The sequence below is a fragment of the Gossypium hirsutum genome, chromosome D05, assembly GCF_007990345.1.
Source record: "Gossypium hirsutum isolate 1008001.06 chromosome D05, Gossypium_hirsutum_v2.1, whole genome shotgun sequence".
In the NCBI taxonomy this organism is placed as follows: domain Eukaryota; kingdom Viridiplantae; phylum Streptophyta; class Magnoliopsida; order Malvales; family Malvaceae; genus Gossypium; species Gossypium hirsutum.
This window is the reverse complement of record NC_053441.1, coordinates 14,768,763-14,794,107: the sequence shown is the minus strand read 5'-3', so window position 1 is coordinate 14,794,107 and position 25,345 is coordinate 14,768,763. Positions and strand designations below refer to the sequence as shown.

The window sequence follows — 25,345 nt, the reverse complement described above, 5'->3', positions numbered from 1 at the left end:
TAGTTTGTTATGGTGCTGATACATTGAAAATGAATGATTATTTTAGTTATGGGTCCAATTTGATAATCACCGATCAACTAAAACTTGTTAAGGAAACAATCATTATTGGGTGTGGAGATGAAAACTTTCCAATCCATCTATAGGAGTTAATGTGGAAGTACAATGTGTTGTGATTAAATAAAAACTTATTGTTTTAGTAAAAATATATGTCAATCGAGTGTATATAGGAATTCCGTGATTAGAATAAAATAAAATATGATTGATGAAAAAATTTAAGAATTAAATTGATAGAAGTTTTAAATGGTTAAAAACATGAATGTTAACACTAGTACGAAATTTGAAATCTGCAATGCTAATGAAGAGTAATTATTTCAGCAAGCATCAATATAATTATAAATTTTTAGAAGTTGCGAATTTGAGTAAATTAAGTCACCTAATATATCTCCGGCCTTATTTATACATTGCCTTTTGGATCAATCTTGCTGATGATCAGACGTCAATGCTTTCTAGTTTGATCTGATATTTAGAGGGATATAGATTGCCTTTTGAATGTCTTGAAGCATATCTGTGTTGGAATCATATCTATTGCTGGAATGGAAGAACATTTGAAACACCTTGACGCATGATAAATGAAGAAACTTGCAGGATTTCGGGAGTTCTTCTGCCAATCCATCCATGAGAACATGTTGGAGAAACTCTCCCCAATTTTTGTAGATTATTTCTCGAACATAGGCCGTCGAATCTTGGATGTCTGTTCCAGGGTTTTCTCTCATATACAGTAAAACGTAGTTCAGCTTCCCCTCTTGTTCTTCTTTCTGTCATCTCACCAGAAATTATTAGCAACAATCTCTTTTAAATATAAAGAGAGAAATGAATGTTCTAGCCCTGTAAAAGATTCAATAACTGTCACCTGATAACTCTGTATATCGTTGAGTAAACGAGGTATAAGCATTGCCAATTTGGTAACAGTCTGGTACTCCCCTGCCCTGATTTTGTAGTCTGCTAAGCTTGGATTCAACAGATAGGAAGCTGGAAGAACAATGGTGTGTAGAGCAATGGACACCGCTCCATTTCCAAGGTATTCTTCCATTGACGGAACAAATCCACCCATGCTCCACTTTGCCTCCGCCTCCACAAACCATGAATTAAACGTTTCATACCACTGGTAAAAAAAAAAAAGAGTTCATCAATTAAGTTTTTAGGGGAAAATGTTAACGAATCACAGTTTTGTTGTAAAACTTACTATCTGCTGAAGAACATATGTTATATCAATTCCATGCTGATGCCGAACTTTAGCTACAAATTCGCTGACGAGATCATTCGAGGCATTAAAGATAGTCTTACTGTGACCACTCAATCCCTCAGCATCCCATCTACAGAACAATTTCAATTGCTATGAGTGTATCGAAGTTAGGGTATTAGTTGTGCGGTTAAAAATTACCTTGCAATAGCTTTAGTGAGGGTGGCCAGTTCATCGAAAGAAGCTTCGGTATCATAAAAATCGTCGGCAACTGTTATCACAACTGCACTTTTTGTAATTATCATCCTCACTTCAGAGTCATATGGCAGTGGAATGCTGGAAGCAATGGCAAAGTAACAATATGTAGTTTTATCTCGACCAAATCCCATGTCGCTCATACCCTTGTTCTTGGACCACCTATACATAAACTTATACAATGAGTTGCTTAATTACTAAATCTCGTATTTCATATAATAATAATGAAAGAACAAGCACCTTATCACTTCCTCCAACTCCTTCCTGTATATCGACTGTCGGAACTCGTAATCCGCCACAGCGAGTTGCAATAGCTTCTCATTTAACAGGGTTGACAATCTGCTTCCAAAAGGTTTTTGATTTTTAATAAGATATAGTTATGGACCTTCAAAACTAATTTAGAAGTATTGGTAAAAATATTAGTCTAAAAAATGAGTTTGGGTAGAAAAAAGTTAGGCCCGTTGAAAATATGAAATGGGATCGGACTTAAACATTTAAAATTCAAATTTGGCTCAGCCTAACGTGATCTATTTTGATGTTTATAATATAATATAGGGATAAATCTTAAAACTATATATGAACTATGGTTTAATGTGCAATTGTATACACAAACTTTGATTTTGTGTAATTTTATACATGAATTTTTTTATCCAATTCTTGTAAATTACTAACGCAATTATTGATATATTTATCCAATATAAAAATAAATTGATGTATTTATTTCTTTAAATGTGTATGATTAAATCAAAATTAAAGTTTCAAGGATACATTTGAACCACAATTAGAGGTTCAGGTGTATAATCACACCAAATTAAAGTTCATGTATACAATTGCACATTAAATCAAAGTTTATGTATAATTTTGAGATTTATCCCTATAACATATTATGTTATTTATATATAGTGTAATTTATAACACTTAAAAATTAACTATATAGTAATATATAATACTATAATGTAAATATTAATGCCTATATATAAAATTTTAATCAGTGAAAATTATATAAAATTATTAGATATTAAAATAAAAGTAATATAAATATATTTTTTAAAATTCAAAAAATAAAAGGGGTGGACCTAAAATTAGTTTGGATAGACTATTTATAAATATGAATGATTTTGAACAAAAATTTAAACTCATATTTCAGATCGAACTAAACTTAAATAAGTATAAAATATATCTATATCATACTTAAGCTCAATCCGAGTCCGACGTGTCTTGTCAACAACGATATGTTTAATTAAGATTCATTTTCCTCTAAGATTTTCAAACATTTTAGTAATTTATATTATGTACCTATGGAAGGAGGTCTTGCCTATTGCCTACCCACAACACATTGGAATTATTGATGTCTTCAATCCAGGCTCTATGGTCCAAATGATCTAATCGAGCGATCCATGGAAATTTCAGTTCATGCTCCACCTATCACACATTTTATTGATAAGAAAATCATTTTTAAGTAAATATAAATTAGTATTTGGCACATTGATAATGTGTTTTTTTATTCTACAAATAACCTTAAAGAAATGTCATATGTTTCTTTTTTTTTTCCTTTTACATATTTACTTTTTAATATTTTATTATACTTCTATAGGACACTGGTCAATTTCTTAACTTTTATGGTAGAGCCTAAAATAACCACCGGTGTACCAAACAATTTCCATATATACACATTTATAAAGGTGATATCTTGGTTGTGATTCCTTTTGAAATGCATAGGCCATTTTTAATCATTAATTGTTTTTTTAATTAAATTTTAGGGTAAACTATAAAAATGTTTTCTTTTATACCTTTTGTTCTATTTTAGCACCAAAATATTAATTTTTTATTTAGTTATTAAACTTTTTGAAATTAAATATTTTAGTGAATCTCCCCTCTAATATTTATACATTTTATCGATTTGATTCTAAATATAAAAAATTCAACAAATTTAACATTGAATATTTACAAAATTTTTTATTTTAGTTCGAATTTTTTTTAAAAAATTAATAAACTTAACACTCAATATTTACGAATTTTATCAATTTAACTCTCAATACTTATCCATTGGTTACAAATAAATATTAACCTTAAAATGTAAAATTACTATTTAGGCCTTTAAATTTAAATTAGTAACGATAAAATTTCATTTTGACCTCTCTAAATTTATAAAAGTTTGATTTAATCCTTTAAAAAGTTATAAAGATATAGACTATAAAAAATAAAATTTCACTCTGCCCCTTAAAATTTGTTCTAGATTCTCCCGTGGACAAACCCCAACTTTTTTTGTTGGAAAAGAGAGGTGAAAACAAGATTTGATTACCATTTTGTTTAGGCCGGTAGATGCTAAGCTACTATCTTTCAATGCAATTTTCTCTAACACTTTCCTAGAAAATGATCTCGCCTCCTCAACTTCATTCTCTCCTGGAAACATAAGATCCGTGGCTCTATAAACATTCAGCATGCTGATTGTGAAGTATCCCTGATTTTCTTCAATTTGAGCTCTAACTTCTTGATTATTTAAAAACCAACAGAAATGACCTGCGTATGCAACACATAGATATGTACTTGCACGGATTTAAAAGAAATTCATGAGATGAAGGTTTAGTAGACTCGTACGAGGCGATATGCTATAACCATGCATGCGGAGTAGTCGAAATGCTAAAGAATCTTTGTGTAACTGGATTCCCACATCTACAATATTATTGCTTGCTTTATCCAACCACTCTAGAGTTTTGTAATTCCTGACAGTTTTGGTATTAAATTTGACATCAAAATTGATGAAGTTGGTTCAGCATGCAGCAAACTCGACAGCATGCAGGCCAAGAAGACCAAGTCATGCAGGAGCTGCTGATGCAAGCTTATTTTGTTTATTTTGTAATTCCTAGTCAATGAAATGTAATCTTAGTTCATTTCTAACTAAGTTAGGTTGTTGACTGATGTAATTAGCTTATGTATGAGCTGTAAACACAACTTTGTATAAGTTTACAAGCCAAAATTTCAAGTTTCCATGTCATTAGTGGAGGTAGGTGATGTTTAGGTAATTATTTGCTGTTTTTGACAAGCTTAGTGCTTGGTTTATGTATTGGCATTGTGCCATTATGCAATTTATGAATGAAGTTCAGTTTGTTCATCAATTTTTCTCTTCATTTTTTCTTAGCTTTTCTTTCTTTGTCTTGCTCGAATTCTCTTGTTTGCTCAGCAAGTCCCGAGACTTGCTTGACAAGTTTGCACTGAATCTGTTAGTTTCAGTTACAGCACCAACAATTGGTATCTAGAGCCTATTTCTTAAGGGATCTGTTACACAAATCCATGGCTTCATCAAGCTTTTCACCAACTGCACCTCAAGTCTTCAATGGAGAAGGCTATCACATATGGGTGGTCAAAATGAAGACCTACTTGCAGGCTTTCGATCTGTGGGAGGTGGTCAATTCTGATGTTGAACCAGAGCCACTTAGAGCTAATCCAACAGTGGCTCAGATCAGGCAGCATGCTGATGAAAGGACCAAGAGGCACAAGGCTATGTCTTGCATCCAAAACTCAGTGTCTGATGTGATTTTCACAAGGATTATGGCCTGTGAATCACCAAAACAGGCCTGGGACAATTGCAGGAAGAGTTTCAAGGGACAAGAGGACAAGGCAGCAACAGTTGTTAAACTTGAGGAGAGATTTCGAGAATTTGAAGATGAAGGAAGAAGAAACTGTCAAGCAATATTGTGGTTAATAGCATCAGGCTCCTTGGAGAGCAGTTCAATGAAGCTAGGATAGTGGAGAAGGTTATAGCAACTCTGCCTGAGAGGTATGAGGCAAAAATCTCATCTCTTGAGGACTCAAGGGATCTGTCCACCATCTCCCTGACAGAGTTGATCAATGCTCTATATGCTCAAGAGCAGAGGAGAGCAAGCAGACTGGAGGAGCACCAAGAAGGTGCCTTTCAGGCAAGAACAAATACTGCCTACAAAGGCAAGAAGGCCTGGAGAGACAAGCCAAAGAATGATGCTGCAAGGAGAGAAGGTCAGACTTGCAAGCACTGCAGAAAGGCTGGTCATTCAGAAGAAAAATGCTGGTTCAATCCAGATGCTGTGTGTCAGCATTGTAAGAAGAAGGGTCATGTTGAGAGAGTCTGCAAGAGTAAGACCAAATCGAGGCAGAATCAGTTTCAACAGATGAAAGCTGAGGCTCGAGTAGCTAAGGAGGACAGTGATCAAGAGGAGCAAGTCTTTGCTGTGTCATGCTCAGCTGCTCAGGAAAGGTCCTCATCTGGTTGGCTCCTAGACAGTGGATGCACCAACCACATGACACCTGATGCTGCAATCTTCAAGTCTTTAGACAGAAGTTGCAGAACTAAAGCCAAGATAGGAAACGGTCATTTTATTCAAGCTGAAGGCAAGGGTGATGTGCTGATATGCACCCTTACAGGTACCAAAGTGATTTCAAATGTGCTGTTGGTGCCTGAAATTGACAGAAACCTGCTCAGCATAGCTCAGTTGCTGGAAAAAGGTTATTCAGTTGTGTTTAAAGACCACCAGTGCCAAATCAGTGATCCAAGTGGATCCAAACTGATGGCAGTCCCTATGGCTGATAAGAGCTTTATGGTTGACTGGACAAAAAAGTCAGACATTGCCTACACAGCCACTTCAGATGAATCCAAGTTGTGGCATCAAAGACTGGGACATGCCAACTTCAGATCGATGGCCCGAATGGTCAGAGAGGACCTGGCTGAAAATTTCATCAACTCAGTGGACCATGATGATGTATGTGAAGTATGTCAGCTAGGAAAGCAGGCCAGACTCCCATTTCCCTCGAATCAAGCCTGGAGAGCCTCTGAAAAACTCCAACTGGTGCATACTGATGTGTGTGGCCCTATGAAGACTGAGTCATTAAGTGGAAACAGGTATTTCATACTGTTCATTGATTATTTCTCGAGATATTACTGGATTTACTTCTTAAAACAGAAATCAGAGGTGGCCATTGTGTTTTGGAAGTTCAAGACTGCTTCTGAGACTGAAACAGGCTGCAAGCTGAAGACCATAAGGTCTGATAATGGGACTGAGTACACCTCAGCTCAATTCCAAGCCTTCTGTGATAAGGCAGGCATCAAACATCAACTTACTAATACATATACACCTCAGCAGAATGGGGTAAGTGAAAGGAAGAATAGGAGTTTGATGGATATGGCCAGGTGCTTGATGATTCAGAAGAATCTGCCTAAAGCACTATGGGCAGAAGCAGTTAACACTGCAACATACATTCAAAATAGACTTCCAACCAAGGATTTGGATCAAAAGACCCCATTCGAGGCCTGGTTTAGCTTCAAGCCATCACTGGCTCATCTGAAGGTCTTTGGATGCATCTGTTATGCACATGTACCTGCTGTTAAAAGGGACAAATTGTCTGAAAGGGCTCGACCTGGTGTTTTGGTGGGGTATAGCACTGTTAAGAAGGGCTATAGGATTTTAGATCCTTCAACAAACAAAGTGTCAGTAAGCAGGGATGTGGTATTTGATGAGAGGTCATGTTGGAACTGGGAAAGACATGAACCTGAAGAAGTTTCTGAAGAACTTGCAGCAGACCAAGCTGAGCCAGACCAAAATGTCCCTGAAATGGATATTGATGATGAACCAGTCAGAGGAACAAGGTCATTGGCTGAGATTTATGAAAGGGCTCATGTAGCCATAGCTGAACCAAGCAACTTTGAAGAGGCTGAGGCTCAACAAGGGTGGAAGCAGGCAATGGCTGAGGAAATCAGCATGATTGAGAAGAACCAGACCTGGGAATTGGTTGAAAGGCCAGTCAAAAGGAAGGTGATTGGGGTGAAATGGGTGTACAAAGCCAAGCAGAATGCTGATGGTACCTTGAACAAGCTAAAAGCAAGGCTAGTTGTCAAGGGGTTCAGTCAGAGGTATGGCTTGGACTACCTGGAGACCTTTGCACCAGTGGCCAGGCTCGACACCATCAGACTGCTGATTGCCTTAGCAGCACAGCTCGAATGGAAGATCCATCAACTTGATGTGAAATCAGCCTTTCTAAATGGCTTCTTAGATGAAGACATCTATGTTGAACAACCACAAGGGTTTGAAATAGCTGGCAGAGAGTATATGGTCTACAAACTGAAGAAGGCCCTATATGGATTAAAACAGGCTCCAAGGGCTTGGTATAGCAGAATCGATGGCTACTTGACTGATCTGGGATTCGATCGAAGCAAGAGTGAGCCAACACTATATGTCAAGAAACAAGGGACACAAATACAACTCATTGTGTCCCTGTATGTTGATGATCTTCTAGTGACAGGAGGAGATCGAGTAGTGCTGGCTGACTTTAAGACCAAGATGCAGGAAGTGTTTGAAATGTCTAATCTTGAGGAGATGTCATATTTTCTTGGAATGGAGGTGTCTCAAGTACAGAATGAGATATTTTTAAGCCAGAGAAGCTTTGCCACAAAGATTCTGACCAGGTTCTCCATGCAAAACAGCAAGGCAACTAAAACACCTGTTGCTGTTGGAGAAAAACTATCGAGCCAAGGTGATTTTAAGAAAGTTTGTGAAACAACCTACAGGAGTCTAGTTGGTTGCTTGCTATACTTGACTGGCACTAGACCAGACATCATGTATGCTGTAGGATTGCTCTCAAGGTTCTTGCATTGCTGCAATGAGAAGCATTTCCAAGCTGCAAAGAGAGTGCTGAGATATGTTAAAGGCACTTTAAACTATGGTTTGAAGTACAGCAAAGAAGGAAATCTGAAGCTGGTTGGCTACACTGATAGTGACTGGGCTGGCTCGATAGATGACATGAAAAGCACCTCAGGGTATGCTTTTAACCTTGGTTCAGCCATGTTTGCTCAAAGAAGCAAAGTCTTGTAGCTCAATCTACTGCTGAAGTAGAGTATGTGGCAACAGCAAGTGCTGTCAACCAAGCCATATGGCTAAGGAAAATGTTGGCTGACTTGAATGTGCATCAAGAGGAAGCTACTGAGATCTTCTGTGACAACCAATCTGCAGTAGCAATTGCTAAAAATCCAGTGTTCCATGGAAGAACAAAACATTTCAGCATCAAGTTGCATGTTGTTCGAGAAATGGAGCAAGCTCAGGAAGTAAAGCTGATCCACTGTAATTCAGAGGATCAACTTGCAGACATTTTAACCAAAGCCCTTAGTGTCACAAGGTTTGAATGTCTAAGAAAGAAGCTAGGTGTTTGCTCCATGCAAACCAAGGAGGAGTGATGAAGTTGGTTCAGCATGCAGCAAACTCGACAGCATGCAGGCCAAGAAGACCAAGTCATGCAGGAGCTGCTGATGCAAGCTTATTTTGTTTATTTTGTAATTCCTAGTCAATGAAATGTAATCTTAGTTCATTTCTAACTAAGTTAGGTTGTTGACTGATGTAATTAGCTTATGTATGAGCTGTAAACACAACTTTGTATAAGTTTACAAGCCAAAATTTCAAGTTTCCATGTCATTAGTGGAGGTAGGTGATGTTTAGGTAATTATTTGCTGTTTTTGACAAGCTTAGTGCTTGGTTTATGTATTGGCATTGTGCCATTATGCAATTTATGAATGAAGTTCAGTTTGTTCATCAATTTTTCTCTTCATTTTTCTTAGCTTTTCTTTCTTTGTCTTGCTCGAATTCTCTTGTTTGCTCAGCAAGTCTCGAGACTTGCTTGACAAGTTTGCACTGAATCTGTTAGTTTCAGTTACAGCACCAACAAAAATAAAGTTTTGGGTTTTATGTGAAGAATATTAATGTTACTCGATCGGTATGTATTTTCTTAAGTACCGGTAAATCTGGACCAATATTTCTTCAATTTCATGTGTAAAATGGTTAGCTAGCCCCAACCTCTGTAGTTGATTCACCAAACAAAGCCTTATCAGCTCTTCATCCATGGGAAAAGTTGGCGGAACTGCGTAAAGAAAGCCAAAACTATAAATTTAGAAGGAAAATGAAATGCAATGTCTACATTACGACATACATATATTATATAAGTTTAATAATTAAAGTTGGCTAACTGGCCAGAATGGACCAACCTAATATCATGTTGGTTATATAAATTTTTGAATTCTAATTCTATCCAATCAGTTTTTGTAGATTATGATCTGTTAAATTGCGGAACCCGCAAAAAGACGGAATACTCCTGGCCTACATGCGAGACAAAAGTTTAATTTCGCTTACCTCCATTAGCACATCTTCCGACTACCGTTTGCAGATAGGATAGAGACCGTTCATTTCCCGTAGCCATGAAAGCATTTGCTGTGGCAGCAGGAGATTGGAACAATGAACCATCACCATTCAAGTTCATGGTTATGTCTCGTTCACTAACGTCATATGAAGGAGGCAGAGCTTCAAGATACGATAGCAATGGAGGATAATATTGATTGCCGATAAGTTCCTCGCTACAACAATGAGTATCAAGTTTAATAACTATATAGCTTAAGGTTCGATCTCAACACATAAAAAAAAAAACCCTTAATGAACCATTGAGAGCAATTACGTATCAAGGAGGAGTTGTCGTTTGTGGAAAATGTCTAACAAGAAGGCGTTTAATTGGGAAGGGAAGGCAAGTTGGATCCCAACTTTACGTGCAAGTTCAATCATTCCTGGGAAGATTATGGTAAACCAACGAGGAAAATGGTCCTCAGTTTTCCTAAGAATCTTCTCAGCATTTTCTTGAACAAAGTCCAATCCTGAAAGTTCATCAGAATTATTACTTAAATTAATCAATTAACAGTACAAGTCCAAATAACCATTTAGTTAGTTATATTTAGGTCTACGTAGTAGAGAGAATACCTCGTTTTATATTATTAGCTCCAATACTCCACTTGTGGATTGCAATGACGCAAGCCAAAGTAGCAGAAAGAGTGTCAATGGCGTCCACACACTCTCCCCAGCACCCCTCTTTTGTCTGGTTATTCACCACCCACTCCAAGCATTCCTTGAACAAGGGACATGTCTGGTCGGAATCTGCAGGAACCATGGCTAACCAGGCTGTGTCATAAGCAGAAGCTGAAACAAAAGAGTAAGGATCGATGTCCGGTAACATCTCTTCCTTTATCTGCTTCACTAAAGCTTCAATATTTGAGCACTTCGAAAGTCCCATTTGCATGCAGTAGAAATTTTCTTAGGTCAATATTAGATATAAGTAGTGGTGCCAACTACGCAACTGATTTCTTATGAAAAGTCTATTGAGAGCAGAAGAACTTATAAGAGAATGCAAGTGGAGTGGGGGGACCAAATCCCTGTATTCGCACTTGGATTGCCCTACTCCCAACGTGTTTCGCGTTTGCTTATCTAAGTATCGTGTCCTATTTGTGGTCTGTGGTTCATGAAATTACATATTATTACTAATTAATTAAAAAATTATTATTTTTCACATTTTTTGTTTTCTTTTCCTATCAGATTCTTTTAAAACAGTTCATTGGTGCTGCTAATGTATTAGGCCACCACAGTTACTGTGACAAATACTTCATTTTTGTGATTAATTTATTTCTCACCATATTTTTGTAATTAATTAATGTTTTAATATTTTTTTATAAAAAACCACCAAAGTGACATATTTAACTCTTATTTATATTATAATATTATATTAAGTATATTATTATTTTCCTATTAAAATTTATTTCAAATATATAAGATTATATATTTAAATTAATTTGTACAATAATTAATATTTTTTGAAAATTACAATAAATAATATTAATTACTTACAAATATTTATTGTTTCATTCAGGTTTTAGAATTTTGATTTGATAAAAGTCAAGTACTAATATTATTAGGTTTGGATTTTTTTGGTTTTGTTAATAAAATAAATTTAGTGTTAATTGTGAATTTATTTAATTTTGTATTTAATTTGTTAAATACAGTCTAATGACTTGTGTTTTTTTTGAGTATTAGAGTTGATTTAATAAAAGTTAATTGCTAATATTATTGGTTAATTATGATTTTTCATGAAATCAACCCTAAAATTTGACTTAAACACTAAAAAGTTTGAATGATATACGCGCTACATCAAACTTAAATATCAAATGATATATTAAACTTAAATTACTTAAAATTTAATCTCTACACTTAATTGGATGAATAGTAATATAACTGCACGTACAATTATAGCAGAACTACAACTTAAATTATGTGTGTTGAAACCATTTTTTTAAAAACAAAAAATTTAGTTGTCGACTTTAAAAAAACAAAAATTGGAGTCGCCACCGATCCTTTATTGAGGTGTGATCGGCTCACTTTAAAAACGATTCTGGTCTACGAAATTTGAGAAAATGAGTTCGGGAGTCAGTTACGCACGAGGAAGGGTTAGCACCCTCGTAACGCCCAAAAATCGGTACCAAATTGATTATCTAATGTCTTGGTGTCGAAAATTAAAGAGATTTTGTTAAATTCAAATGTTGAAATCTAAAAAAGGATAATCAACTATTCAAGTCATGCGAAGAAATTGAGACCCAATACGTTAGGGTACAATTTCTTAAAATCCCCAAATTTTGAATATCACTTTTCAATTAAAAAGAATTTTTAAAGAAAATCTTCATTTCGAGAAAACAATATGTCATGCCCAATGCGTTAGGACATAACATATTGAATTCCGAAAATGATTTTTTGTTTAAAAATTTTAAATAACGAATATTCTCGGTTATTTGGAATTAACAAAGAAAATCGGAACCCAATACGTTAGGGCTCAATTTTCCTCGAAAATCCCTAACTTTGAATATCATTTTTATATTTTGAAAACCTTTGAACCATAAAAAATAATTTTAATATTTTGATAAAATCAAAATATTTATTTAAAAAAAATGTATTAAAAATGTCAATGCACTATGAAACGAAAATTTTAATTTAAATCATGCGTATTCATAAGTATAATATATAAAAAATTTTAGCAAACATGTATACGGATATAAAAAATGTGTAAGACATGGAAATATAAACAATGATAAAACACATAAAGTATGTTAATATATTTCTTAAAAATATAAGTATAATGTATTAGTAAATATAAAAAACATGGAAAATATTTATAATAGCCTTGAAAAGAATGCAAAAATATATGTACACATTATAAAAATTATTGTATAAACATAAAAAATTATAAAATTGGGAAACCGTATAAGTATTATAAAATATAGATATATACATATATACAAACACTATGAAAATAGAATAGTAATATAATAATAAATATGTATATGTAGTTAAAACATTTAAAATACATATGTATTATAAAATACATAGGCGTGTATATATGTAAATATAATAATAATAATAACAAATAATACAATAACAGCAAAAAATGACAAAAGAACCTATTTAAACCTTAATCTAAAAAAAAAGGGTAAGTTTGAAAATAATAGAATACGAATGGACCAGTTAGAACACGCAATTAACAATAGGGGACCAAAATAGAAATTAATCCCTTCCACTAAAACACTGTAATGCAACACAGGTTAAACTGAAACAGTTATAAAACATGTAGCCAAATTTATAAGAAATAAATAATTTAATTTAAAAGCACTATAAAAAGAAAGGACCAGTTATGAAAATAAACCATTTGAAAAAAAAAAACAAATCAATGGCCATTAAACGGCACCACTTTTTGTTAATATTAAAAAAAATATATAAAAAATTTTTCCTTTAAACACATTTTTACTTCATTTTCTTTAAAGAACAGAGGGAAAAAAGGGGGTCTCTGCTAGGTTTTTCTTAGCACCCTCCCCACATGTTGCTGCCGTCAAAGATCCACCGCCGCTAAGCCGTCATTCGGCTTCCGACGACGCTCTGGCGACACCAGGTAAGCCTCCTTTTTCTTCCCTTTCGTTTATTCGCTTTAAAAAACGAAGAAAAAACAATAAAAATAAAGTGGAAAGAAAAAAAATATTCACCTTCAAGAACTCTTTTTCTTTTCTGTTTCTTTTTTTTTGTATTTTCTCTTAAAATTTCGGTACAAAAATTTTATATCCCCCCCACTTTTACAGATCAAAATCGGCCTCTTATAGCCCCCCAATACCATGGATCTACCGCCCAAAATAAAATACAAGAACCATCCCCCATTCCCCCCACTTTTCCTTTTTCTGTTATTGCCTCTAGTAGTGTTTCTCCCTACGGTTTTGTGTTTCATTACAGGTATACACTGGCGTGGGAGTTACTACGACGTGGGGAGAGCACAATTCAGGAAATTGCTGCAACGTGGAGCATACACTACGCTATGGTAGCTACTGTTAACCGCTGTTTAGGGTTAGGTTGGGGTGTAAGATTTGGTTTAGTGACTTGGGGCTTATTGTATTTGGGTTTATTTTGGATTGGTGTAATGAGTATTTGGGTTGGCCTTATTTTGAATGGGCCGGGCAAAAATGGGCTATTACAGCTGCCCCTCTTTGCTCGTTGTCGTGTAACAGGAACAGAGAAAGACTAAAAAGCCCAATTTTGCCCGATCATACTGGACGTTAGCGCTATTCTTCTTCTTTAAATAGCCTCATTCCTTCCTACTGCATCTTCAGAGGTATAGGAACTAGCGCTTCAATCCACTCTACTGCAACAACAAAGAAATAGGACTGGTACCTTGTAGCTTCTCAAAAGAACAAAAATTGCTATCTTTAGTCTGCTTCACTGCAACTTCAGGGAGATAAGACTTGTAGCTCCAACTTATTCTGTTATAACTTTAAAGATAAGTCTGATGCGATCTGCTCTTTGCAACTTTAGAGAGATAAAATCTGAATGTTTTAATCTACTCCACTGCAACCTTAGGGAGATAAGACTAGTTTCTTCAATTTGTTCAACTACAATGTCAGGGAAACCAGATCCGTCGTCGTCAATCTACTTCACTACTGCTTAGGGAGATAAGATCTACTATTCTGCGATCGATTCCACTGTCGACCAGGGAGATAGAATTACTGGCTTCAATGTACTCCACTGTAACCTCAGGGAGGTAAAATCTGCCATCTTCGATCTACTCCACTACTGCCTAGGGAGATAAGATCTGTAATCTTCAATCAATTCCATTGCTGCCCAGGGGGATAGAATTACTGGCTTCAATGTACTCCACTGTAACATCAGGGAGGTAAAATCTGCCATCTTCGATCTACTCTACTAATGCATAGGGAGATAAGATCTGTAATCTTCAATCTATTCCACTGCTGCCCAGGGAGATAGAATTACTGGCTTCAATGTACTCCACTGTAACCTCAGGGAGGTAAAATCTGCCATCTTCGATCTACTCCACTAATGCCTAGGGAGATAAGATCTGTAATCTTCAATCTATTCCACTACTGACCAGGGAGATAAAATTACTGGCTTCAATGTACTCCATTGTAACCTCAGGAAGGTAAAATCTGCCATCTTCGATCTGCTCCGCTGTCAATGCAGGAAGGCAAGATCTGCTATCTTTAACCTGCTCCACTTCAATTAAGGAAGGCAAGGCTTTATTTTCGATCTGCTTCACTATCGATGCAGGAAGGCAAGATTTGCTATTTTCGCTGATCTGTTCTCTGGAGAACATGACCTGTATAATGAACCTAATTATCCCTAATGATTAAGATGGCATGATCAAAATGAATCAAATGCTCCTAACTAGACATGTGTGAATGGTGTTTGCATGAATGCAAAATTTTACTCTCCGAGAATGATCCCGCTTAGGTTGTCATTACTCAAAGTTTATTAAGGCTTTAACACTGACGTGCTACAACGCCTTCTTACTTGATTGACTTTTCTTCAATCCTCTCTTATCGCAATTCAAGGATACACGATCTAAATCTTTCTAGTCTCTTACACCATTCCCAAGGTGTCGTACCAAAGGCTCATGCGCAAATGAAGGCTCTATTCTCCTAGGCAACCTCTTCCTATTGCTTGATGATCATTGCTTGCTTGTTTATTTAAGCTTTGTCATCAACATGACCTTCTTGTCCCTTTGTTCAATCAATGTTTTTGACAACAAAATCCAAAGAGAAAGTCCAAATTTAGACCCTTCCTTCTCAAATTTCCAACATTTAAACATGGTGTGTTCTAAACAACAGTCCTGTTTCATGCTTCTATATTGTTTAGAAACTTCTAGAGTAATATGCAAAACTTCCATTGTAAAAGTTTTATTAGTCCATTAATCATTATTCCAATACAACATGCTTGCAAAAAGGTCATAACAATGGATAAGAATAAAGTTAGTTTTGAGTATAGCTTGAAAGGAATAAATTATCAAAAATAGCAAAGAAGGATAACAAAGAAATTGATTGGGAATACGTATCTTAGAAAAGAATGAAGTATTCTAAGAACAACAAATTCAAAATAAATAGTATGGAGACGAGGTGCCCCAGATGTATCAGCTTGAACTTCTCTGTACAAACTTCTTGAAGACCATTTTGAGTTTGACATGTGTTTAGGAGATCTACATTACTCTGTTGATGCCCCAAGATGTCGCGTACCATTTCCTACTGACTAAGGCATATCAAGATCACAGCATGCCCTATTCTAATCAAGATTTGAGCTGCTCTGATTACCTCATGCCCATTTTGATCAATATTTGAGCCGTCCTTTTCGGGTTTTCAACTCAAATCCCCTTTGGTCTAAGGTGCCCTTTGCGGGTTTTCACCTTAGCCTCTCCATTTTACTTTTCCATTTTTCATTTTTTCATTTTTTCACTTTTTCATTTTTTCATTTCTCATCTCTCTTTTTTTTTGCGACTCAAAGTGCCCTTTGCGGGTTTTTTACCTTGGTCATCTCCTTCTTTAAGCGAAGCATTTCTTGACTGAATCTGAGTTTACAGGATTAGACAAGTTTTTACTATCCATCTCACTCAATATCAGTGCTCCTCCGGAAAATGTCTTCTTTACAACATAAGGGCATTCCCAATTTGGCACTTATTTTTCTCTAAAATCTTTTTGTAGAGGAATGATCTTTTTCAATACCAACCCTTCGTGGAATTCTCTAGGACGAACCTTTTTGTTGTAAGCTCGCATTATCCGTTTTTGGTACATCTGACCGTGACGAATAACTTTTAGCCTTTTTCCTTTAATTAAGTTCAACTGATCATATTGAGATTGGATCTTCACCTTACTTCAGCTCAGCTAATACCCGGAGAAAAAGAATTTTAACTTCAATGAAAAAATCGTGATAAGCTAAAGGGAAAGACATTGCCCCGGTAGAGGCTCTTTTTGTTTTTGTTTTTTGTTTTTTTTTTGAATTGAATCTGCACTCATAATATTAGGCAAGTCCTGGTCATCTCTTTCGATCAGAATCAATATTATTCCAGATAAGGTCTTCCCCATAAGATCTTCTACTTTTATTTTGTATGCGAAAGATCTTTTTTTGGCATCAGGTTTCTCTCATAGAGCCTTTTGGGGCGAAATTTAACTATGACGAGAAAATTTTAGATCTTTCTTTTCAATTAGGATGAAATCTAACAAAAATACGGAAAAATGACAACTTGACTTCAACGGGATAAGCCAGAGAAGAAGGTATTGCCCCGGCAAAGAATTCTAACTACATCGTACATGATGTGAATCTTGAATATACTGCAAATTTTTAACGTTGTGCTATTGCTCAGATTACAATATCAGTGCTTAACCTGGGCATATCCTGGTATAACCATACGAAGACATCTTTGAACTCTTGAAGTAACTTAACAAGGTCTTGCTTCATTTATCCAGTTATGCATATTCCCTCAAGGTTACAATCTCCATTGTCTCACCATGAAGTAAATTTGTTTCTCTTCCTGTTCTACCATCCTCAACAAGTCCGGAGATAAGCCACGATCTATGTCATCTTCAAAGTCATGAGATCTCTCTAAACACATGTCTTGCTCAAGAGGAGATTCAGAGTCTGTAGCAGTGTCATTCATGTCATTGATATCTGGGGGCCCATAATAAATACCAAAGAATATACAAAAGAATGTATAAATTTATGAAGAACTATCTGTACAATATGATTTTGAATGAATGATGTGGAAGAAAATCCAAAAGAATGAAAGAATAACTATTTAGACAGACTGAAAGAATATTGGTTCAAAAATGAATGCAAAGATGTATTTTATTAGAATAATGACGTTCAGACATGAGCCTATTTCACAAAGGAATTTCTGTCATTTTTAGGCTAAAAACAACAAAAATGTTTCGAACATTACTCTAAATAAGCTCTAAAAACTACAAGGGTCTCTTCCGCAATCCAAATTGCTTAGAACACTCTCAAATTTATAAGGGCAGACATCTAACAAGGCCCTTTCTTCAGTTGCCTTCATACATGTCATTGATGTGAACGCTTCCCAACATCTCTTCATACATCGCATTCACCTTATTGTCAATCATGATTTGGGTAGTGGATTTTTTGCATTAGATGAGTCACCCAACTTGACAATACCCATGTTGATGAATTTTTCAACTAGCTTTTTGAAGGTAATGCAATTCTCTATTGAGTGCCCCGTAATTCCTGCGTGGTACTCACATTGCGCGTTCGCATCATACCACTTAGGATACGGAGGTTGTGGAGGTTTTAAGTAATGAGGAGCAACAACATGCTCATCGAACAAGCTTTGATACAACTCCTTATAGGACATCAGAATTGGTGTGAACTGGAGTTTCTCAGTACCTAACTTCACGCCTGATTCTTGTCTTGATGAACCCTGCTGATTAGTAACCACCTTTCCTGGCTGATTCACCGTAATTGATTTGATGTACGTGTTCACACTGTTCACCTCATTTTCTTTTTCCTTTGGGGCTTGCTTTCTGTTATTTCCTCCAGCATCAATCTTTCCGCTCCTAATAGCACTCTCAATCATCTTACCACTCATAACTATATCAGAAAAGCTTTTTGTGGCACTTCCCAACATATGTGTGATGAATGGGACCTTCAACGTATTTATAAAGAGCATAACCATTTCTCTTTCAAGGAGCAGTGGTTGGACCTGAACTGCAACCTCCCTCAATCCCTAAGCGTACTGTCTGAAACATTCATTTGACTTCTTTTCCATATTTTGCAAAGTAATTCTGTCAGGAACCATTTCCGCCACATGATTGTACTGCTTCATAAAAGCCTGTGCTAAATCCCTCCAAGAGCTAATCTTAGCACGGCTTAATTGATTATACCATTTAGACGCTGCCCCCGTGAGGCTATCCTGAAAAAAGTGTATCAATAACTGGTCGTTATTGACATACCCAGTCATTCGCCTACAAAACGTAGTAATGTGGGCTTCAGGGCAAATGGTCCCATTATACTTCTTGAAATCCAGCATTTTAAACTTGTACGGAAGTACTAAATCTGGTACCAAACTTAAATCCTTAGCATCAACCCCATGGCATCTTTCTGTAGTTTCCATCGCTTTGAATTTTTCCTCAATCCACTTCCATCTTTCTTCCAATTGCTTTGGTAATTCTTTTTTCGTTTTCTCTTTTTCAATTATTTCATCAAAATCAGGAACAACAGGATTGGCAAGAATATTCTCAAGGCTAGAGCCTGATCCGGCCTGAAAATTCATCGATCTTGAAGCATCAGCTTGAAATTGCTGAGGCTTAATCGTAACAGAAGATTTACGCGGGTACACCTCCTCTTGGTGCTGCACATGTAGAGGAGTGAAGCCTGGAGGATACTAGAGTCCATCCTCGCCTTTCTCTTCCATATTTGTTACAGGGTTCTTTCCCTTATCCTTTCCTTCAGTCAACAATCGCGTCAACTTTGTCATCATACTTCCTTGTGATTCCTCCATTTTATTCATCAAACTTTGTTCAATCTTCTCGAGTTGTTCCTTCATTTGCTGCTGAAGCTGATCCTGCGTTTCTTTTTGAAACTGCTCGAGCTTGTCCAACCTTTGGTCCATATTTTTTAATTTCGCTCTTGTACTGTAACGGTGCTGGGTTGGCTGGTTGGTTTCCAGGTTAACTGAGGCATGATTTTAATCAATTAGGCTCTTTCAATGGATTTTAATGCATACGATGCCATGTAATGCGAATGTATGAAATGAATGCATAAAGAGACGTTGATTCTGATTCAATTCTATTTAGAAAACTTTGCTAGAAGACGAACTTCTTTACATAAAATGGATGTGTGTACGGCCTCGTCCTCATACTCCAAAAAACATCGACCTCTTTCTTCATCCGGATGTTTAAGATAAACATCTTGATTCTGGTCGCAATCCGTTGTCTGCCTATCCTTGCAATGCTCATTAGCTTGTTTAAGAAAGTTGAAATGTTGAAAGCTCTTAGACAAACATCTTGAATCCTTGTGCCCCGAAGTAAAGTCACGAATTCTTCCACCGCCCTTCTTGTACTTCTTGGAATATATTCAGGCAGCCGTACTATTTTCCATTTTATCAAGAAACCCGTTTTCTTATGATAGGCTTTCTAAATTAGTAATCAAACTTGAATCAACATCTCTTTTCTAAAATGCAAATGCAATGCAATCATAACCAAAACAAAACAAAACGAGTTAGTATCAGGTATAAACATTTAATCCAATACAATCAAGAAATAATAAAAACTCCTAGTCAGGTATCTACTAAGGTTTAGAGTAATTCTAACTAGGGTAAGTTCTTAAGGTTCACTATATGCGGTTCGACTTCTAGGGCAGGGGTACCTGAACCAGCAGATTCCTCGATCCTCACCCATTATAGGCTCATATAGATCGAGTTCAGTTCAGGGGGATACATTTCCCTATGGCTACACGGAGATGAAAATCTCACGAAGACATAGGTATAGATGTATCCCGAAAGCGATCCACTATCCTGCACGGAGGTGAAAACCTCACGAAGGACTAGTTTCTCACTCCCACCTAGAGGGGTAAAATTGACGATGAAATGCAAAATGCAAATAAACTAAAAGACTTAGATCAATTAAACAAGCATATCATGATGAAAACCCATGAATGCAAAGGGGAAATCATGAATTTTAAAACAAAATTTGACTTTTCGACCAAAAGACAAAAATTAATCAATTTACGGCTCTACTCTCTAACCAATCCCCGGTGGAGTCGCCAAGCTGTTGAAACCATTTTTTTAAAAACAAAAAATTTAGTTGTCGACTTTAAAAAAACAAAAATTGGAGTCGCCACCGATCCTTTATTGAGGTGTGATCGGCTCACCTTAAAAACGATTCTGGTCTACGAAATTTGAGAAAATGAGTTCGGGAGTCAGTTACGCACGAGGAAGGGTTAGCACCCTCGTAACGCCCAAAAATCGGTACCAAATTGATTATCTAATGTCTTGGTGTCGAAAATTAAAGAGATTTTGTTAAATTCAAATGTTGAAATCTAAAAAAGGATAATCAACTATTCAAGTCATGCGAAGAAACTGAGACCCAATACGTTAGGGTACAATTTCTTAAAATCCCCAAATTTTGAATATCACTTTTCAATTAAAAAGAATTTTTTAAAGAAAATCTTCATTTCGAGAAAACAATATGTCATGCCCAATGCGTTAGGACATAACATATTGAATTCCGAAAATGATTTTTTGTTTAAAAATTTTAAATAACGAATATTCTCGGTTATTTAGAATTAACAAAGAAAATCGGAACCCAATACGTTAGGGCTCAATTTTCCTCGAAAATCCCTAACTTTGAATATCATTTTTATATTTTGAAAACCTTTGAACCATAAAAAATAATTTTAATGTTTTAATAAAATCAAAATATTTATTTAAAAAAATGTATTAAAAATGTCAATGCACTATGAAAAGAAAATTTTAATTTAAATCATGCGTATTCATAAGTATAATATATAAACAATTTTAGCAAACATGTATACGGATATAAAAAATGTGTAAGACATGGAAATATAAACAATTTAAATCTGAATGTTTTAATCTACTCCACTGCAACATTAGGGAGATAAGACTAGTTTCTTCAATTTGTTCAACTGCAATGTCGGGGAAACCAGATCCGCCGTCGTCAGTCTACTTCACTACTGCTTAGGGAGATAAGATCTGCTATTCTTCGATCGATTCCACCGTCGACCAGAGAGATAGAATTACTGGCTTCAATGTACTCCACTGTAACCTCAGGGAGGTAAAATCTGCCATCTTCGATCTACTCCACTAATGCCTAGAGAGATAAGATCTGTAATCTTCAATCTATTCCACTGCTGCCCAGGGAGATAGAATTACTGGCTTCAATGTACTCCACTGTAACCTCAGGGAGGTAAAATCTGCCATCTTCGATCTACTCCACTAATGCTTAGGGAGATAAGATCTGTAATCTTCAATCTATTCCACTGCTGCCTAGGGAGATAAAATTACTGGCTTTAATGTACTCCACTGTAACCTCAGGGAGGTAAAATCTGCCATCTTCGATCTACTCCACTAATGCCTAGGGAGATAAGATCTGTAATCTTCAATCTATTCCACTACTGCCCAGGGAGATAGAATTACTGGCTTCAATGTACTCCACTGTAACCTCAGGGAGGTAAAATCTGCCATCTTCGATCTACTCCACTAATTCCTAGGGAGATAAGATCTGTAATCTTCAATCTATTCCACTGCTGCCCAGGGAGATAAAATTACTGGCTTCAATGTACTCCACTGTAACCTCAGGGAGGTAAAATCTGCCATCTTCGATCTGCTCCGCTGTCAATGTAGGAAGGCAAGATCTGCTATCTTTAACCTGCTCCACTTCAATTAAGGAAGGCAAAGCTTTATTTTCGATCTGCTTCACTATCGATGCAAGAAGGCAAGATCTGCTATTTTCGATCTGCTTCACTATCGAACCTAATTGCTAATATTATTGGTTAATTATGATTTTTCATGAAATCAACCCTAAAATTTGACTTAAACACTAAAAAATTTGAATGATATACGCGTTACATCAAACTTAAATATCAAATGATATATTAAACTTAAATTACTTAAAATTTAATCTCTACACTTAATTGGATGAATAGTAATATAACTGCACGTACAATTATAGCAGAACTACAACTTAAAATATGTGTATATAAAAAGAATACAATTAAGTGTATTTATCCAAAGTGAAGCAACTCAATTATTATGTTGGAAAATAATTGCATGTAGAGTCGTGGAGTGGAGTCCATGGTGCATGTGAAACACGCTTGGACGATATTTGTGGACGGTCACAAACGGGCTCTTGTGGGCCTAGGTTTCATGTCTGCCTTCAACATCGCTTCTATTGAAAATAAAAATCAAACGTAAAGGCTCTTGTGGGCCTAGGTTTCACGTCTGCCTTCAACATCGCTTTTATTGAAAATAAAAATCAAATGTAAAGATATATAAATCACAAAATTAAATCAAAATTTAACAATAAACAATAGTTATGAGTATTTAATTCTCTTTTCAATTGATAACGCTGTTATTGAAGAATATAGTAGGACTAGTGAATTTGAGTCTGCTTAAACGCAGGAGTGAAGCTAGAATTGTTGATAGGGGAGGGTGAAATATTTTTATAAAATCTATTTTTTCAAAATAGGCTCAAGCCTACTTTAACAAGGTATTTTTAAATTCGAGATAATCTTAATTACCAAAATTTTGGGAAAACAAAATTAAGTTAAATTCTCAATTTATATTAAATTTATTTAACTTTATTTGTTTTACTTAATTAATATTTAGATACTACTTCATTTTATTTTGCCAAATTAAACTAAAAATGTTACTAAATTAATCATAAAAAAATATAAATTCTATAAAAGAAATCAAACTAAAAAAAACTTTGGGGGGGCAAAAACACAATTTTTTAAACATTAATTAAAATATCAAAATAAAAAATTTAAAACTTAAAGGGCCTTCAAAAGAATTTTACAAAATTTAGGGGGGGCCAAGGCCTCTGCCAACTCTTTAAATTCGCCTTTGATAGACGTGTTTGTCCTTTCATAATTATACAAACTAAGCTAAACTTTCTTCCTATTTGTTTTAAACAATCTAAATGATTAAAACAATAGTCAATTGATTCATTAACCACTAACTAAGTTAATAAACCTATATTGTTTGACACTCTTAGCTAGAAATCTGCTCTTTGTCTCATCATAGACTAAAATATACCATCTAAGCTCTCCTCCCGGTCTCACCTAGGCATATAAATCTCATATTGGTCTCACTATTCGACACAACTATATCGAACTATTTAATGATAAACTCTCATTTCAGTCTTGTTTATCTATATTTTCCAATAGAGGCATCAATTCTAGCATATTAAGCATTTTGATATAAAAGAACAACCAACCAATCAAGCATAGACATTAACTAAATTTAACAATCAATTCATCGATTAACCAACAAGCAATATCAGCACATAATAAAACTTAACACCCAAATAGACATTTCATCGAATAGTTATATGTGGAACCAATGACACCCAAAAGCTTGATCCATCTTCATTTACAAAAGTCTTTAACAAGAAAGAAGAAATAAAACAACAAAAATAAAATATATTCTAAAAAGAAAAGGGAAAACCTTAATTTAAAAATGAAAAGATAAGAAAAGAAAAGAAACCTAACCTAAAAATATGGGAAGGAAAATGTTCAATCACCCAAAATACTACTTTATAAAATCTACTCTTAAAACTTATAAAGTAGTATTTAGAGTCTATTGACATTTAACCTAACATTGACAATTATGCCCTTAAATGAAAAGTGACTAAAGTTTGTTTAGACATAAAATTGTCCCCTATAGTTTTTCACTCACCAAGCTTCATTGTTGCGACACCCTTATCAATTGACTTCAAAGGTTGTTTGGGAGATCCAATGTCGCGACCATGATCTTCTTGTGTTGTGACTTTGCACTCAAATGACCTAGCTTCCTCCATTTGGTGTTTGAACTTGAGGTTGCGACATTTGTGACTTACCATCACGACCATGGAGGTAGGTGTTGTGACATCACTTGATGTTGTGACTTTGAAGACAGGCCACTTGAAATGCACCTTGTTAAAGTCCAACTCCTTGAGTGGTGATGGAGGCATTGGTGTTGCGACATCAAGACAATGGTAAAAAATGAACCATTTGGTACCTATTTTAATGCTTCCAAATAACCTATACAATTTACACAACAAATCAGCATTTTTACTTGATTTAAACTATACTAAAGACATACCAAAACAAACCATTTAACCATTTCCATTGTATCCATTCAATATAAGCTCAATTTAACCCAAAACATACCAATTCAACTAATTCAATTATAAACCATCCATCCAACCAACTAGTCATTCAAATACCAACATCTCATCTATATTAATCCATGTTCAAACATGTTATTTTAATTAACATACCATTTCAACTAGGTATTAACATTGCCAAAATCATGCATTAGGTAGGTTTCAAACTATGTCTAACATTCAAAGTTAACATATATAAAACACCTATGTACATGCCATAATTTCGGACTTAAAATGATTGAAAAGCTACCGATTCAAAAACTGAATAGTGTGAGCTTCAAGGTAATCTGCTTGACACATTCCGCAAAGTGACAATCTATAAGGAAAAGGGAAAACAATGGAGTAAGCATATTGAATGCTTAGTAAGCTCAAAGACATTAAACAAAAACTTACCTCATTTTACAATTAAACACAATAAGTTATTTAGTTTGTCAAGTTTGCCTAAACATAGAAAATCAAATATCAATAATGTGAGTTTAACATGTAACCTTTGAATATGGTAACTCAAACACATAGCAATCCAATTCACACAAAATCAACATTTTCAATACCATTCTCATAATCCAATCAACATTTAACCATTTAGGTATCAAACTTGTATCATATCATTACCATTTTTCACTTTTCATTAACTATTTATCCCGATGAAATTCTAGTGAACAAATTCGGATACACGGGCAACTACACCACATCAAAAAGCTTGTCTGAGCAGTATCTACACCATACCAGGGCATCGAAGTGCAAAACCCATAGGTAATCATATGAATAATCGTATAATAGTACGTCCCTCCACTACACTAGGTTCACCA

General features: G+C 35.3%; 1 pseudogene; it reads right to left on the bottom strand.

The window, feature by feature from the left end:
- Positions 1-414: 414 nt before the first annotated feature.
- LOC107902692 ((E,E)-geranyllinalool synthase-like) lies at positions 415-10,654 on the bottom strand (annotated as a pseudogene).
- Between the last annotated feature and the right edge of the window lie 14,691 nt (positions 10,655-25,345).